The sequence below is a fragment of the Leiobunum rupestre genome, chromosome 1 (assembly GCF_980474605.1).
Source record: "Leiobunum rupestre chromosome 1, qqLeiRupe1.1.hap1, whole genome shotgun sequence".
In the NCBI taxonomy this organism is placed as follows: domain Eukaryota; kingdom Metazoa; phylum Arthropoda; class Arachnida; order Opiliones; family Sclerosomatidae; genus Leiobunum; species Leiobunum rupestre.
The window spans coordinates 62,911,598-62,926,604 of record NC_143384.1 but is presented as its reverse complement, the minus strand read 5'-3'; the positions used below and the strand labels follow the sequence as shown (position 1 = coordinate 62,926,604).

At 36.5% G+C, this 15,007-nt stretch overlaps 1 long non-coding RNA gene across 1 annotated transcript; it reads left to right on the top strand.

Annotated features, from left to right (window-relative positions):
* Positions 1-6,466: 6,466 nt before the first annotated feature.
* Positions 6,467-9,667, top strand: LOC149964392 (uncharacterized). Its single transcript, XR_016478631.1, has 5 exons — positions 6,467-6,519; positions 6,899-6,938; positions 7,250-7,326; positions 9,419-9,491; positions 9,620-9,667. It is a non-coding gene; the product is annotated as an uncharacterized LOC149964392 (long non-coding RNA).
* Positions 9,668-15,007: the final 5,340 nt, after the last annotated feature.

Here is a 15,007-nt window from a genome sequence, read left to right as displayed (position 1 = left end):
CCGAGCCCTCTTGAACGACAGGTGAGCGTTCTACCGCAGAACCACGGATACAGTTACGCTTTACTGAAAATTAAAAACTCTTCCGAGGAGAGGTATATTTTGGCTTGCCAATTTGTTAACTATTAATCTAGGAGTTACCACTTTTTTACTAATAATCTATGAAAGACTATGATAGTTTAATGTAACAAAACACACGTAACTAAAGTTACGTGGATTTTGCTTTTAAAAGTTAGAAACATAAAACAAGTAATTAGATTTAAAACTATACTAATGCTCCAAAGGTTTTTAAAATTAGTCTACATGTTCTTAGGACACGTCAATATTAATTAAAAACCAACTTCAAGGCCCAAATGTTCTTCTTTTATTTGACAGATGCATCTAAACATTTTAATAATTTTTTTCTCAAAATAACCTCCGCCAAGGTACGTGGTTTTTGCTTTCAGGTGACGATTGAGGTTTAAAAGGATTTTCTTGTACGGAGATCAATTTAAAATAATCGTTAAAACGTAAACTACATTAAGTTACTCTTAAAGTGAAAATGCTTGTTATATTTGAATCGGTTAGCAGTATGAAGTACCTTTTTGGCTAGTGGTCATTTAGTATCTCTGGACTTGGACCTGGTGGAAAGTGCATAGACAGCGATTTGGAGAAATTCTACCAGGCACTGTGAAAAATAACGATTTTCATAAGGTCTATTAAGGGTTTGAAAAATAAGGAGCTTCCGATAATGTTTTGACTACTGCAGGTAAGTGATTTAAATCAGAATATTAGATTTTCAGCGAAAAAATATCTTTAATTGATTTATGATTTGATCTATACTCAATATGCTCGGTAATCGCACCGTGAAGTAATGAATTTTTTACAAATAATTTCCTAAATCCAATACCATGTTCCAGAGATATCTAATCTCCAGATATGCAACGTAATTTTAAAATTTTTGGACGAAGATCGGAAGTGCTAAACTTTCAAAGGTTAATTAGCTTCAAAAATGTCGTAAAAAAATTCTCTTTTTGCTTAAAGTCATAAATGAAATTGTACAGTGTAGGTTTTATCATCGATGGTTTATATTTCTTATATTCCACACCCATTATCAGCAACTAGTGTTGTAAGTCGGAAAATTTTCCGCGGAAAATGACCGACGCATTTTCCCGAAAAATATAAAAATAAGTTTTCATTCCACGATTAGTCTAATATTGTTTGCAAATTTAAATAAAGTGGCATTTTCGCCTCATATTTTCGAACCATAAAGTAAAACTAAATCTCTAGACTAGCTTTAAACTCATTAACAATGTATAGCACTATTAATGGTTTGTAGTATGTTTACTGTTATTAGACATTTTATATCGATAAAAAGTTAAAAAAAATTAAATGCCCTTAAAAAGGAATTTATGTTTAGATTTTCATTTTTTCGATTTTGGGGAAAATTTTCTAGAAATTTTTGCGCATTTTATTTTTCGGAAATTTAACAACGCTGTCAGCAACCGTTCGAGTTGAAACTAACTGGCACGTCAATAAGGGTTTATAACGCATTTTTTCAATAATTAGTCGTCTTTTTTTATTACATGAGGGGGACGGGGCTTAGAGGGTATCGGGGTTACTTTTAGTTTCGTTTCCAAGCGGAAACATCCGAGCGCACCCTTGACCTTGCAGGAGGAAGGATTGGAGCCTCGTTACCTGGTGGTAGGTCTAAGGCCCGCGAACATGAAGATGGTTGCATGTGATCATTGTGAGCTGAGGGAAGGTTGCTGGTCTTGTCTTTTGTCCCGCGCATACCTCGGGAAAGTTTTGGGAAGGGGAGGGTGTATTGCACCACGGTCATATGGAGAGATAAACACTTTCATTAGCACTATCATGCGAGGGGTTTAATTTTAGCATTGCTGAATGTAGGGATTTAGTTTATAATTTATTTTAAGAGATATGTTTAATTAATTAACTTAATTTTAAAATGAAAAGCGAAAGTAGAACAATATCTATGATCTGTATAAATGATATTCAATTCTTATGTGGCATTCAAAAGTTGTTAAAGTTTTAAGTTAATGTTAATTTCAATTATTTCTTAATTGCTTGGGATGGTTTTATTATTCAATCTTAGAATTTTAGGAATTTTGGCATATTGAATTATAGAAATACTCAAGAATAACTATCAGTAAATAGCTAAACTAGTATCGTTCATACACACGATAAAATGGTCAAGACCAGTTTGGGTGTACTCCTCGAGTGTGAGGGAATAGATAATAATATGAGTAAATAACACGATAAAAAAACAGAAAATCAAAATAAATTTAGGTATGCGGGGGAAGGGTTACAGTTGGTTGTTATTTTTGTTCTGATTAAAATAGATAAGTTTTAGTAATAACTAAAGCTAATCTAATTGAAACAAAAATCCAACATCCTTCAGTTTATGAATTTCGTGATACAACATTTTTGGTCTAAATGTTAATTTTTTATGCAATATCAATCACCCAAAAGTATCAACAAATCTCTTGATTGATTGATCACATATAGGAATAGCAACCTTTTAAAATAATGGGTCAAAACTACTGATTGCTAGTAAATAATTTAAAAACTATTTTGTAATAACACCAGTTACCAAAAACATGTATTTCATAATGATAGGATATAAAAAATATGAAACAGAAACTATACATAAATTACTTATTAAACGTGCTAAATGTTTAAAATTAACTTTGTAACTTCATATAACACATGATAAAATTTTATCGTAGTTCCGTTACAAAATTGATCAAGTACACTTATTGACGAAAAATTAACTTGCATATAACGTTGAAAACTCCTTCACCGTTTAACTTCTTTTCTATTTACACACTATGTTAATTTAATACATGAAACCCATGAAATTATGTTTTTAAAACGCATTAAAAGTTAAATACTAATTACAAAAATGCGAGCAAAACTTCAGAAAAGTCTTCAATACGGTTACAACAGTGTAGCAGAAGATTTCCCAAATGTAAACCACAACAGGGCCTAATATAAGCTTTCCGTAAGAGTAATCTATCGCGTGATCAAAGTTGGCCGTGTCTAGACTCAGCGTATTCTAACTGCCTACATGTATCTAGTTTTCAACGACCACAAAAAGAGGGCGCCTGGATAATTTTTGGTAATCAGGTGCGCTAGCTACAAACTGATTTGGAAAGGTTTTTCCAAATTATAAACCTGGACACGTACTGCTTTAAAATTTCATATTTTATCAATTTACTATTACAGTTTCAAGGCTCAAATTTAAGAAATAGGTTTTAAAATATATGCATTTCTTATGTTTATAAATTTACGGAAAGGTATAGTAGATTCAACTAAGTTCTTGCAAATAATTAAGGGCCATTAACCCTTAAAAGAGTTAAAATATTTACAGAGTTAGGCTTGAATGCCCAAAAACCTTATTGACGAGAAAATTTACTTTATTTTTAGGTTATACCATGAATGGCAGTTCCAACAATCCTTCTGTGGTCTAAAACATATTTTTATATCAATTTTAGTAAAAGTCTCACTTGCAACCAACCCTAAAGTTCTTTATTGCTTATGATATCTTACACAGTGTTTCTTCAGAAACTCTTCAATAATTACCTTTCAAAATTATCACTCTTATCTAATTTGATAGCCACAACACAATTAAGAAAATTAATTAATCCCAGATACATCTAAATAGTGGTTAAATTGCAGGTCTCACTTAACAGCTGAGACTTTCCCTCTATGCAAAAATCAGTTGATTATAAATACTGGGAAAAAATTAGAGATGGCATTACATTTTGATCCATGAAGTGGCAATCTCCAACATTAAAAATTAATCCTATAATCACTCTTGGATTAAATTTAACAATTAACCTCCAGTATGCTGTGTTATAGTACTAGAATTTATTAATTTTCTTGAAAGTTTCAAATGTGTCGAGTCAATGAATCTAGAATGTAGGAAGTAATTGTTTCTAGGAAAGGCTTAAGATGGATTACAATTACATTAATAAAGGTGATGATAAATTTGATCTCAAAATATTTAATTCGGTATAAAGGAAATGTCAACAAAGATAACCCATCACTAAAAGTTTATTCCATCTGTAAAGTGCGAAAGACAAGGTACACTCGTTCAAGTGGAATCGGACAATATTTAATTTTAGCATTTCGCGGTCTAACTGGTAACGAACTGTGTAAATTCAGTTTTTTAATGTATTTAAAAAATTTTGGTTTTACAAAAATAATTGGCGTGAGGGAGCCAAGTCAGCTTGCGACTTATAGCCTTCCATGTTAAAAATGTCACAATATGACAATAGATAGTCGAATCCTTTTAACTACTGTCAACTAACCTTCGTTAAGTAATGCAATTCTATTACGTTTCCCGTTGAAGCCAACAGTGGGAATCTTGAGCGTGAAAAATGCGAGGGGCTAACCACTCTTAGAAAGTCTGTACACCGGATTACGCTTAGATTAGCACTACCAAAGGCAGGGACTTCAGAAAAATGCTTAGTGAAAAGTGAAAAATCATTTTAAGCGGCCGAGTATGAACTTTCCTACCTTTGGCTGTAACAACTTTCCCCATAGAAAAGCTCGCTGAGGCCTTATATAAATCTGTAGAGTTAATTATTTAGAACATTATACATCGACTAGTAATATAAATATACACATATATTTGTTGTTTTTTTACAATGATAGTATTAAAATATAGTAGAAATTATGTTTAATTCAGAAAAAACGGCATGGTATTAGAAGATAAAACTTATTTTATACAAGACGTTTCGAGCCAAGGCTCTTCTTCAGTCGTTCGTTAGTTTTAATTAAAAATTAAAACTAACGAACGACTGAAGAAGAGCCTCGGCTCGAAACGTCTTGTATAAAATAAGTTTTATCTTCTAATACCATGCCGTTTTCTCTGAATTAAACATAATTTCTACTAATATTCAGCATGGTAAATAATAAGTTTAATATATATATTAAAATATACTAAAATACGTATAAACATATAACTAGTTATCTTTTATCCCATTTTATAGCTTGGCACAGACTGAGGAATGCGGAACGTACTTTTGGTTGCCAGTCACTATTCCCCAAACCCAAAAGCTCCAGTATTGTTTTATCTTTATTTTGCATCGTTTATTCACTATATTATCTGGTAGGCTGGTAGCCGTTGCAGGGCAATCCATTATCACATCTTTAACGTCTTCTAAATTGGCTTGGTATAATTGGCATTTTGGGAAGGCTCCCATTAATTAATATTGTCTCGCGCTGATCAAGCGGTGAGCTGATTCTGATCTGAAATAGAAAATCCAACGTGGCCAATTCTCCTTTGCAGTGTAGAAAAAGAGGCCTTTCTTCCCCTTTACCTCCAATCTCCACTTCACTTCTGCCACTCGTTTCGTCCATCCTGTATTCAAACCATTTTGCCTAATGTAGTTATAAATTATCTTTGGCAAACGTTTATGATTAAAATCAGTGGTATTTAAAAGGGTCCCGAGTCGTTTTTCGCGGGGAGGCCGCGGAGTTCCTACTTCCTAGTTACGCCACTGTTTAGCATACTTGTGTACTGCAGCCTTTGCAGCAAAGGGGCCGGTATTCAGGGCATTTTTCCAGACGTCATATTGTGTTCTTTCGATGGTTTCAGTTATGTGCGCAGAATAGCACAAAACTTAATTTATTATAAACAAATGGCCGACCAGTTTTTAAATGAAAGTTATCCCGCTTACTTCGATTGTTTATCGCTTGAATTTTCAAGTATGAACTATTTTAGAGCCCCTAAAACATAACCTTTTTACATGGAAATACTATGCTTTATTTTTAAAACTTTCTTAAAGTAGGTTTGAATGGTTATTGACCTCAAACTTCAATGAACATGTTCATGAAATAAACGTGTTAAGTTTTCAGGTCTAATGTTCAACGTATTTTTTAGGGGGTAGCGACAAAAAGAAAAACGATGTGTTCATAACTAAACACGATTTACTCTCTGTAACACTTTCGTCTCCTCGGATTATAATAATGTCACAGTTTTGATTATCAAAATGTGTTCCAAACTTATAAACACTTTATTTCTGAGTGGTTGGCGAACTACACTCTACGTCAAACTATGGCCATGATGGCAACTGAATCTAAATTTATGGCAAGATAGGCTCAATTTTATTGGTCTAAACTAGTATTCAAACCGACTTAAACTTATGATCGTGGCTTTATAAAGGCTGATCGCCAATTAGAAAGGTGTGTAAAAATGGCCTACTTATCCACCCATGCCGTATATTGGGGTAACAATATCTCCAATAATTGAAATAACTTGTGTTCTGCCATTTAAAGTGGAAGTTATATTAACTAATTACCCATTTAATCAATGTTAATTGAAATTAAAGCCAGTGTATATTGAAATTCAGATTTTCCAACGAACCAAAATATTATAACCGTTTAAACGTTCACCACTGGTGCACTTAAATATTAGAAATTATTTATATTTTTTAGAACTTTCAAATAATTTACTAAAATGACTGGAAAAGAAATTGAATACTTAGAAATGCACAAATACTTCAAGTACAAGTAAGAAAAATTATATAATTAATTTACTCTAAGTATTTAAAAAGATATCAGTACTGAGTATCTTATCATGAAGGTACAAAGATATCAGTACCTTATCGCGAAGGTACAAAGATACTAGAATATTGAAAGATAAATGTATCTAACATAAATTTATCAGTAAGTAGGCAGTTTTCTGAGTGAACAAATTGTAACTTAGTCTTTATCTATTTCCAAATACCAAAATGTACCACTCTACAAAGAACTTCGGAACAGATTATTATATTTCTAAAATCAAAAGTGTTTAATAAGTCTCGTTATTTATAACTGAAAGTATGAAACAATCGAAAAGTGTTCAAACAATTCACTTTTGTATAATGATTTGTCATGTTCTGTTTTTCAGGTACAAATTTCCCCAGACGGTAAATTATGGTACAATAGCGGTAAGACAATTATTTTTGTTCATTTAAGAAATGAAATATTCAATGAAAAGATGTACACATAGAACTAACTTCCTCGTGTACTTCTTTTGGATAAATACTACGATATTTAAACTAAATCATCAAAAATATTTACACAAACTTCAATGTATATTTATTTGTATTTAAAAACAAAAATTATTTTTGGTACATATTTTGAATAGTATAATTTTATCATCAATTATTAGTTATGTTATAATGGTTATTTCACTAAAAGAAACCATATTGTGTTCTTGAAATCTAAAAACCTAATAGTTAATGTGTTTAATTTTCAGGAGACATGGGGAATGGGATCACAAGCGATGAAATATGAGATTGCAATAGATTTCATTGAACGATCTTCTAATATGAAGTACGGTTATTTTTGCAGATTATTTTGGTATTCGATAAAGGCAATACTAGAAAGTGTCAGGTGCTTAAAATAACCTTAAAATCAATTGTATTAAAAACATTTAAAATTGAAATAACGGGGAATACTTGTTTCCGTCACTTAAAAACTTGTGGGGGTTAACGGTATTAGTAAGAGCAGGGAGCTGTTGAGTCGTGGGGCCTGAATTATTATTATATCCGTTATCGAAGGATGTACCATTTTCTTTTCAATCGCTTACAGTGCTAAATGGTCCAATGTAGAACCCCGTTAACAGTCAGTAATGACTGTTTCAATTAGCGCATTATCATTCGTACTTGGAACATTATTATCAATGCAATCTTTGACAGCATTATTTACATTATACAACATGATCAATAACAACTGATGATACAGTTTTAATCCCTCTTTCAACTCTTCACGGCCATACGCTTGGCCAGTTTCATATTCCGCCCGGTGATATGCTCAAAAATATATTTTTATGAGTTATAGTGATACCCAAATCCTTTTTTTTAAATGAAGGGAGTCGGGGTCCGGCTCTTGTAACCCATTAGGAGGGTGGCGCACTGCAAGATGTTACCTGTGATCAAATGGTCCTATCTCCACCTCCGACTTCGGTCAGGTGTGGGGTGGCCGGTCTCCGTATGAGGCGCTGTAGCCCTGTTTCCCGGACTTTTGGAGCCCATCGGGATCTCCGGTGCCGATTGTTCAGGGCTACGCTGGGTTGCAGTATGCCCGTCGTTCCCCTTTAGGAGCTCTTTCTGAAGGGTATGGCTACCTACGTAGGTATAATGGAGATGCTAGAGCATCCGCTCTTATTCCCACAACTGTGTGCGAAGTGAGGGGTTGGTCTTCCCATTGTGGGGTGAGCGGCTTGCGTCGAAGGTGAGACCGTCAGCGGTAGGGTTCTCTTGCTGCCATGACTGTTTTTGTCACCTGTCCGGGCTGTGGACGCTGGCGAAGGGCATAATGATGAAGCCTTCCGGTGATAAGGATCTAATTTCCAGGTGCATCGGGCTATAAATCTGATAACATGTCTTAAATGAAGGCCACATAAGGTACAATTACTTCAATGATATTTTAAATTTATAATTTTCACTAACATATATGAACTAAGACATTACTTATTTGGTAGTCGCTCTTTGATTGCAATACAGCATTATCAAAGATTAGAAGCACAAAAGGTTGATAAATCATTATTTTCCAGTTAAATTTGACGGATTTTTGTTAATTTTTCATAATAATGTACAACAAAGTTGTTCAAAATTCCAAATATAAATTTACCTTCCCGTTTCGCTATTTTTAAAATATATAAAACTGCAGCCAATCAGAACGATCATACCAAGTATAAAATTTCACCCCTTCACCACGAGAGGTCTCTTTCAAGCTCGAAAATGTCATATTATGGGGGAAGAATACAGTAAAAGCCTCTTTTTCGTTCAAACTGAACGTTTCTGTTTTAACAATTACATAATTGAATTAAATTTTTCTTAATAGGCCGAACCTTCCTCTAGTGCTTAAAATAATGTTGATAATTCTAATATTAATAGTTAACGAGATATAACGTCCTAACTAAAGGGTAGTTTGGGCTCTTACCCAACTTGTTTAGCTCCGGGGGTCCGAAATAAAACGTAATAACTTAATTAATTTTAAATTTTAAATTGCCAAAATTATTTTAGTCACTAAACCAGAGGCTGTTACTTAAAATTAATTTTATAAGTTAAATTACAAAATTAAAGAGTTCAACTTGAAATAGGACAATAGACAATGGCCACAGTAGTCTTCCCCCTTAAGATAATCTATATAATTATATCTTGAAGGAACATCGTATCCTGTAGTTGTACCTGCTTGTCTGTTCTTAGTTACCCCGAGGCTAATACCCAAGGCACCAACTTAGGCCTAAGTCTTCAAGCGATTTTTGAAGCCATCATTCAGGTGGCCGGGTGGTGGCAAGCCCTTCATGCCACGGGACTCAACAGCTCCCTAGACTGACTATTAACATTAACCGCAACAGCTCCATACACAGAATTACATTTGCACTTATAATTAAATATTGTCTTATTGCTCTATTTATCAGGATAAATTTGGACGATTACATGATTCCTTATCAAGAATTTGTTGATTTGGCAGAGGCACCTCAAAAGTATAACGTAAGAATTTTTCAATACAGAAAAGGAAGATAAAAAATTATAGAACCTGATCAATAAATCAACCACGAAAGGGTTCTACAAAAAAAAAATTTGAATAGTTATGTTCATACAATGTCTTTAAATCAAAGATGTCTCTGTTGCTTCAAAAAGTTAATCTTGAATCAAAACTAGTATAAATCCAAACAGCTACTTTTTATCACAAGGTCCGTTTTAATATTGAATTTAAAATAATGACGGAAATACGATAAAATTAGATTTCCCAGTGAAATAACCAAATTAAAATCGTGATACCATGGTGGCTAACGTCGGGGGGGATTGGTTATTTTGAAAACACGGACAGCAAATGTTTTAATGGTGTGTACATGTACCTTCACTAAATGCCACACACAGAGTAATCAATAAGAATGCAGATGTAAAAGTTAGTACTGATATGTGACACCCTTTAGTGAAAATCTTTGTGAAATGATCTTGTAGATGTTATAGAACTAACTTGGTAATAACGACAAGATAGTTATAATAAAAAGGTGTTTATTTACATAATCAGCAGGCAAAATGTTAGCCCTTTCTACCTCCGTACTTGGGTTTATATAGGTACAGAGTAATCTAATCAGTATGCAGTTTAGGCGGGAAGCGCCATCTATAACAGAGCCGTGAAGTGCCATCTATCACAACGCCTTTTTTTAACAGTCCAAGATCTTGGGTTTCCATATAATGCGCCCCGACCTAGTTGTCTGATGTGTTTGTGGATTTGATATTACTGGTGTGCGAAATGGTGGGACTTTCGAAGGTATTGGTGATGGTGGGATGTTGTTCTGTTGACGAATGATATTTGGGGAGCAGTATTTCCTTCACTACTTTAAGCTTTGACATGAAAAGGCACTTGCGGAGAGTCCACATGGTGCTGGATTGTTGAGGCAGTTGATGTGTTGGTCGACAGTGATGTTAATGTTGGTTGGAGTTGATTCACTGGTTGTTGAGGAACTGGTTGATCTCGTTCCATGGGGGGCGTTTTCAGTGGAGGTGGCAGTTGTTGTGGATAGCGGTTTTAAATATTCCCTACTGCATCCCATCTGTCTCTATATGAAGAAGTGTGATTGGTCTTTGATGTATATGAAACGTACGAATTCAGATCTGGTGAGGCCTGAGACTGCACATTCTTTATACAGGAATTATTGTTATTCGGAGAACTTGATGATGGTAATCTTGTGTTTTGATCAGGTAAGAATGGGGTTCCGGTGCTCTAGCAGGGAGCCAGGAACGATGATCGGCTTGGTAGTATACAAGGTCTCCAGCCGAAAATGTGGCAGGTGTGGCATGGCGCAGCGTAGGCCGAGTCTGAGCCATGTTTTCTCGTCGTTCTTCTTAAACCCTCTGGATGTGGCGAATAGGGTATTGTGGCTGTAATGTGGATCGTGAAGTAGTATTGTGGGTGTGAGGTTGACGACCCATCAACATTTGAGACGGGGTAGGTAACTTCCTAATGAGTGTATTATGGTATTCCATGAGAATGTAGAGAAGATTGTTTCCCTCTGCCTGAGCCTTCATCAGATTCTTAATCGTCTGTACTGCACGTTCTGTAAGGCTATTTGATCTTGGGTAATGAGGAGTCTGAGGACTGCTAGTACTGTGACTGATGCCCCAACTCTTTAGATACTCTTTAAATTAAGTAGAGTTAAATGGAGGACCGTTGTCTGAAATCAAACGCAAGGGAGCGCCGTATCGTGCAAAATGAGGATCTAAGAAATTAATAAATTACTTGAGTATTAGTTGTTCGTAATTCCTTAGCCTCAATAAATTTAAAGAAGTAGTCAACCAAAAGAATCAGCTTTTTATTCTGGACCTGAAATAGGTGTGCTCCAACAGTTTCCCATGGTAGTTTCGGGACTGGATATGGATTAATCGGTATAGCAGAATTAGCCGGGTCCCGTGTCCTGCTAATTTTACAAGATTGAATAAAATAAGTGATATCACCAGTCATCTGGGGCCAGTAAACATGCATACGAGCGAGCTTTAGATAAGCATGCAGTGATTCCTTGATGTGCACAATGTCGGAGGGGCTGATCACTCCCCGTAATCGGTGTTCAAGCCTTTAGCTTTAACTGCGCTTAGATGATTACGTAAGTGAGTACAGATTTAGCACTACCAAAGGCTGTACTCATTTTCATATTTATGTAATCGGTGTACAGATTGTCAGAGAGTGGTTAGCCCGTCAACAATGTCTGTAAAGTTGAATCTTGTTTCGTAGCCTCCTGAAACTCATGTTGCCGTTCCTCAGAGAGAACTGTTTTTGAAAAAAAGAGTTGCATGATGTCCTTCCATTTCGGTAGTGTTGAGAGTTGTCTTGTTTAAGAGCTGCACGAAAAAGAGTATCAGCAATTAGTAAGTTTTTGCCAGGAACGTACTTGAGTGTGAAGTGATATCGGAGCAGTCTTAAGACCATTCGTTGTAGTCGAGGAGAGAGTAGGTGCATAACTTTATGAACGATCGCTAGGAGTGGCTTGTGGTCTGTTTCAATAAGTACATGAATTCCTGCAATGTATTGCTCAAATTTTTCACATGCAAAGAGGACCCCTACGAGCTCCTTCTCAATTTGAGAGTATCGTTGCTGGGTTGAGGTTAAACTGGTCTATGCATATTCAACAGGTTTGTTATTCTGTAATAGAGCTGCTCCAATTCCTGTAAAGCTGGCGTCCACAGTGACACAGCATGGGCAGTGGGGGTTGTATATAGCCAAAACAGGAGCTGTGGATATAAGTAATTTTAATGAGTCATATATAACCTGCTCATTGGTACCCTAGTGAAAAATGGCATCTTTCCTGAGAAGAGCTTGCAAAGGGATAGCTTTCTCGGAGTAGGAAGGTAGAAATCGTGTAATATAGTTTATCATGCCCAAGACACGTTGAAGCTCTCCAAGATTCTTCGGCGAAGGTAAGTTCATAATTGCTTGAAATATCTCAGGATTAATAGCAATGTTGCCTGGTGTAATAATATGGCCCAGGTATTTAATACGTGATACAGCAAGTTGCATCTTTTTAGAACTGAAAGTCAAGCCATTATCTCAAGCTGTCTGTAAAACCCGTGTCAAAAGCTGGTTATGGGTGTTCGTATCAGTGGCGGCAAGTAAAAAATTATTAGTGGAAATAAAAGTATTCTTAAAGGTATCCAATGGGAAAAGAAGAAATATTACTTACTGAAAGACCTCTGTAGCGGTACATATGCCATATGGTAGGCTTGGTAGCCTTAAAAACCGAAAAGTGCCAAATGGTGTGGCAAAGCCGCAAAGGTGCAGAGAAAGGAGCTCTCTTCCGTCAGTTCCACTTGCCAAAATGCGCTCTTGGCATCGATAACTGTAAAGACCGTACATTCATTAAGTTTAGGGAAAATTTCTGAGGCCGTGGGTGAAGGAAAGGGTTGACATAAGATAGAATGATTCAATTTTCTGGGATCTAAGCAGAGACGCAGACCGCCGTCAGCTTACGTTCCATGACCAGGGGATGAACCCATGCTGTCGGACCATGGACAGATGTAATTATCTTGTTTCGGAGCATCTGTTGTAGTTCGTCGTAAGCCAATTGTTGTAGCGCATGTGGCAGTCTATGAGCTACTGAGACAGATGGGATTGCATGTGGTTTTAGCTGGATGTGATACTTGATTGGTAATTTTCCAATCTTGTCAAAAATATCTGGAAAAATCCGAATTATTTACTTAGGGTCGGAATGACAAGTAAGTTCAGTCAGGGGTGCGACGGGAAGGTGTGGATAGTTGTAGGGCATGAGGTCGTTGTAAACGATATAATAGGAGCCCAAAGCTGTGCATGCAGACGCTCCGAGTATGGGAGTGGTGCGTGCCGGAGTTATTTAGAAGGTCAAACATTGATGAGCAGCAAAATAAGATGCACATAAAAATTAAGCCATACCTAGTACAGGAACTAAGTTACCAGTGTAGGCAATTATCCGCCGTAGTGGTGGCTGTAGAGGAGGTTTGACCGCCATGTTGGAATAGATGTGTTGCGGTAATACATTCACGTGGGAGCCAGTGACTAATTTGAGAAGTATATTTGTTCATACCAAATTTTATCCCTTGGTGTAATCTGAGAACCACCAGAATCACTCAAGGCCATCAGAGTGTGTTATGAAAAATCAGATTCAGCCTCTTGATAGCCTACAGATGGGTCAAAGAAATATTGGTGGTGAGCCTGGTCATAGGCCAAGTCTGGATCCGTATGTGCCCTACTGTCAAGATACAGTGGGTCTCTGTAAAGGTCCTGGTCCGTGGGGTCAGCCCCTTGATGACCCGGATACTGATCAGCAGGTTAAGAATCCAATGACTGTAAGGGCGAGACCGACAAAGGCCCACCCAATTACCCCTGCGGTGACAGTTGAGACAAAGGGAGGCAGCAGCCGGACACCGACAGGGATAGCGATGCCTCAAACCACAATTGGAGCAGCTTGCTTGGTGTGTAGGCAAAGAGTAAGGGCGGCGTAGTGACGAAGAGGTAAAGGCCGGTCGGCGTGGTAGTCGTTGACCAAATGAATTGTGTTAGTATTCTGAGGTGTGTGAGGCTCCCCACCTCCGAGAAGGTTATCGGACACTGGACATCGAGGGACGTGGATGGAAACCTTGAGGAGGCCACGGAAAGTGTGGATGGGATTGCAGATACAAAGCATCCAGGCTAGTTGAAGAAGTGCCTAGAGGATGAGTGGGCATAAAGCGTTGTAGTGCGGCATGATTGGATGAAGTCTCATCAGCCTGACAGATTGCAATGACCTCAAGTACAGTGAGATTCCGACGGCTAAATTAAGTCTTACGTAGCTCTGGTTTATAGACTCCTGCAAGTATCTGGTAACTGATTAAGGAATTTAGAATGATGTCAAATTCACAGTTCTTGGCTTGAGAATGAAGCTCAGTCAAAAAGTCATCAAATGGCTGATTCTGCTTTTGCATGGTATGAAAAAAATATCTGTGAGAATCTGGGTTATGATATGGCGCGTAATAATTATCGAATGCTGTATAGACATCTTCCAAAGAGGGCTGTGCTTGACCTTGAGGTAACGGAATTACCAAGTCATCATAAATCTTCCGGCCAGCTGGGCCTAATGTATACATGTATAAAAATATGGCAATTTGAGAACTTGCTGTTTCAGTAGAAAGTTTCGTTAAAGTAGAAAAAATTTTGAGGTTTTCTTTGTAAGCAGGCCATGCTGAGGCCGGATTCACAGTGCCAGGATCGAAGTGCTCTGGAGCGCGGAGAGATGATACTTAGAGGACAAGGCCTTTGGGAGACTGTCACAGGATCAGAAACATGCCCAATCTCAGAAGTCACTGCTAGAGAAATAGAATCCATTAAACAGTATAAATTACGAGAGTCAAAGGCCTATTCAATTATTGCACTTGGAGTGATTGAAGAATTGAGAAGTATAATTACAGAATCAACAACAGCGAGTAAAGTTAAGACAACACTTAAAGGAGCATTTGAATAAGAATATAAGCATTACTTAATGAATTTTATGGCAAGA